A 3,959-nucleotide genomic window follows, 5' to 3' on the forward strand; every position below is an offset into this window, starting at 1 on the left:
GTCCTCTCCGGCTCTCCCTTCGGAAGTGGGTTCAGATCTGCCACTGCAACTGGTTGCAGCGGCGATGACGAAACAGAGAAAGAAAAAAAGGGGAAAGAAGAAGAAGAAGAGAAAGAAAGAAAGAGAGAGAAGAAGAAGAATAGAGAAGGAGAAGAGAGAGAGGAAGAAAGAGACGCTAATTTTACATCAATAATTTCGATGTATATATTATATCGATTATTGGTGTAAATAAAATTCAAAATGAAAATTTACACCGATTTTCAGTATAAAGTTTACCCCGGTTCGATTTTCCACCCCAAACAAATGTGGCCTTAGTTGTATACTCAAATATAAAATGTATACAAATTTACAATGCATTCATTGTATCGATATCTTTTGAAGGTCAATACATTTGTTTTAAAGGGTTTTAAAAAGTCTTTTATTTAATAATAAAACAATATAAAAGTGAGCCTTTCTCTAAAAATTTGATGAAAAAAATTAAAAAAAAATGAAACAAAAATAAAAAGTTCACTTTCCAAAGTATCACCGACATACCATATGGTGTATTGATATTTTGAACCTTGGTTTTATCTTGTTAATTATATTGTTTGAGTTTTTAGTTAGCTTGAGTTTTAACCCTAATTGGCTTCCTCTATAATTATACTTGAAACACAACAGTGTTGCAAAATACAAAATGTTGAGCATACAAATCTTTTTCTTCTTTAAGCCTTACAAATCCATCTTTTACCATATAGATGAAAACAAATTGTATGCTTGGTTAAATTTTTTTTTTTCCTTTCTTTTTTTGGTATTTGGTGATACACCCACATTCGCCATCGAGCAGCACATGCAGCATTATACTAATGCCCTCCCTTTCAAAGCCGGTGGTAGCGAGAATTGGAGCCGGTGGTAGCGAGAATTGGAGCCATGTCTCTATTGGAACAAACTAGTTAATACCAATTGAGCCACCCCTCAGTTGGCTTGTCCTAATGTTGTGTTTGATTTGAAGGAAAAAGTAGGGAAAGGAAGAAAAATGTAAGGAAATCTATACAAGCTTTGTAAAGGTTTCCTTACCTTTCCCTACCTTTTCCTTCAAACCAAACATAGTCTAAGAATTGATGCAAATCACTTAATTACTAGCCAAATCCAATATGATTTTGATTACATTAATATAGAGATTTTGGTTGAACACTAAGCTATGCTGTTTAATACTTTGATGAACTGTCCTTATCAGTCATTGGTGCACAGGACAAGACTTTAGCAAATAATTTGTATTATATCAATCTTAATCTCTAACAAGATCTCTCGCAAGTCCTTTGAGGGTCCTATTTGTCTTGTGCTTGTACTATTAGGTCAGACAAGTATTTGTACCCAATTTTTTTTACCATTAATGCCCAAATATACAATTCAAAAGCCTATATTTTTTTTTTATTTCCTTTTCTTTTTTCAGATAATGGTATTAATTCCGGAATATTAAAATCATGCATTCTGATATTTTAACAAATAAAAGACAATAGAACAGTGGCTTCCCTAAAGTAACTAATTAAATAAAGACACTACATAGTAGAAATTAGGGTTTTGGGTAATAATTAAATGATTATTATATGCTTGCATCGATAGTTAATAATTTAAATATTCAGGGTGAGGAATATGCAAAGGAAGTGATAGGCTTTCTATTAGGCGAGGGATTGGAGGGAGGGTACAGATACAAGCTAGAAAGAAGGAATACGAATAAGTACCTTTCGTGTAATTTTTATATTCTTTTTAATGTCCTCTCATTCAGCCTCCTTCTTAGCTATATAAGGCCACTCTTCCAGTCGCAGATCCATGAGGTTGCTTTCCTGCCTGCTCTACTAATAGTAGCTCCCTTCTCCATCCTTTCTCAGGTTTCTTGGTGAGATTGGTTATCTATGTCCAGTCCTCTGTCTTCATCTCTCTCTCTCTCTCTCTCTCTCTCATGTAATCATTCCTTACTTTACCTTTGTCGTTCAGAGGATTTGGTTCATTATCTTCAAAGCTCACAGAACTCCTCCAATCATACTTAACCATGATTTAAATGGGTGATTTGTCCAATATATTGTAGATAAGTTGTCTAGTTATGCATGTGCAATAATACTGGAATGCAATCTGGGAAGAGAGCTTCCTTCAGTCCACTCATGGGGGGTGGTAAGATTTAATTAACTGCCGACTCATTCACCCAAATACCAAGTAAAAGAAGGGAGCCATCGCTTGGTAGATGAGCGAATGATGCGGGAGATAAGTTGGATCTTATGCTTCCCGTCCTTGGACTGAAGGGAGCTCCCTTTACCGTCATGCTATCCCAATTTCTTGTGTTTGAAATTCCATCTGCTATCATTTTCTTTTTCTTTTTTCTTTTGCTATATATATATGCTTAGATTAGATCTGTCTGCACCTGGTATCATTTTCCAAAGAAAATTATCTTGTTCAAGTATATGATCTTGTGTTTAGTTAGTTTTAGTTGATACTTTTTTTTGTTTTTTTTTTTGTTTTTTGTAATTATCAGTTCTATTATTGAGTTGGCCATATGGGTTTCAATTGAAACTGCTTATCACCAGCTTCAGGCCCGCTCGTTTACTTGAAACAGGTATTTTGTTTATCAAATTGCCAACAGTTTGCATGCGTTCTGATCCGTGCTTCCATTCTTGTGTTGAAGATTTGCTTTCAGCTTTCTGTTTTCTCTTTTCGCCTCCCCCCTCCTCCTCCCTCTTCCCCCCCCCCCCCCCCCCCTTTTTTTTTTTCTTTCTAAAACTGCTATATATCATACTATTTAATCTTATATTTGTTTAGCAAATTCTGGGTGTTTGTGGAATTAGGCTTATTTTCTGTATTTGGTGTTTGAATAATAAACTTTCTCGTTTGTGTTGTGACTGAACTGATTCTGTCGAGGATTACAAAACCCATTTCAGCGAGTTTGGGGTTTGTAATATATCTGCGACCATTACACCAGATACACTGAGATTTGGTTCTCTTCAACAAATTTCTGAATACCTAGCTGCCATGAAGAAGGCTGCAGGGATCGAAATGGTAGTTTTTTCTTGCATCTTCAACAACAATCTTTGAGCCAGATATAATTTTTTAGGAGTTTGGCCTAACCTTTGTTCTTGGGTAGGCAGATTCAAAACGCGCTTCATCAAGTTAGAACAGAAGAGCTCAGTATGGTTGTTAATATTGTTTGTTGCTTCTGTCTGCTTGTGTAATCGCTTCAGTTTCACCGGCTCACGGCCGCATTGGCGAATGGCGATCGAGGAGCAACTGTTGTGCGAGAAACCTTACACCACACGTTCTACGACGATAAATTCTTGGGGCGTGCAGCGTGCGCTCTTGTACTGCAACAAGTCCCTAGATATGTTTCTCCCTATGCCGCAACGCAATTGCCAAAAAAATAAAAATAAAAACTCTTCTGATCTACAGAACACTGCACGTTGAAGCTACTTTTCCTACATTTTGTTTTCCACTTTCTGATTTTTCGACGCATAATGTATAAAAAGTTTCTCTTGTAGGTTTTGAATCACGCGTTTCAAAAAAGTTCTTCAGCCTCGGTGTTTTTCCATTTCCCTACTGTTTTTCTTCCTCTCTTTTATTTTACTTTTTAGCATTTATCCATGATGTAAAATAAAGAATCGTCTTTTTGGTAAGACGCTGCTGTAAATAAAGAGTCCCGCTCACCCAGAAAAAAGTTGGCTATATACCCCGTGTTTCTTTCCATGGTGAAGGTTCAAGCTAGGGTTTGTGGAATCATAACCAGAACAAAGAAGCTCAGCGACGTATCTTCTATCTCATCAGCTACTACTACGTGTTTCTGCAGGAGTAAGATTCCCACTGTCGTCTTTGGTGAAATTGTTTTACGACATTTCTCCTGTCCATTAACGTGACTGGAGTGAAAGAATAGAAGAGCAAATTTATATTTAATTATTACATCTCTTTCTCTGTGTAGTGAATTGTCCTGCAACAGAAAAAAA

General features: G+C 36.3%; 1 long non-coding RNA gene across 1 annotated transcript; it reads left to right on the forward strand.

Moving 5' to 3' along the window:
- The first annotated feature begins 2,184 nt into the window (after positions 1-2,184).
- Positions 2,185-3,550, forward strand: LOC148879716 (uncharacterized). The gene is made up of 3 exons (XR_016105726.1): positions 2,185-2,584; positions 2,907-3,024; positions 3,114-3,550. It is a non-coding gene; the product is annotated as an uncharacterized LOC148879716 (long non-coding RNA).
- Positions 3,551-3,959: the final 409 nt, after the last annotated feature.

The sequence above is a fragment of the Nelumbo lutea genome, chromosome 1 (genome assembly GCF_056320005.1).
Source record: "Nelumbo lutea isolate HS-2025 chromosome 1, American lotus-T2T, whole genome shotgun sequence".
NCBI lineage: Eukaryota > Viridiplantae > Streptophyta > Magnoliopsida > Proteales > Nelumbonaceae > Nelumbo > Nelumbo lutea.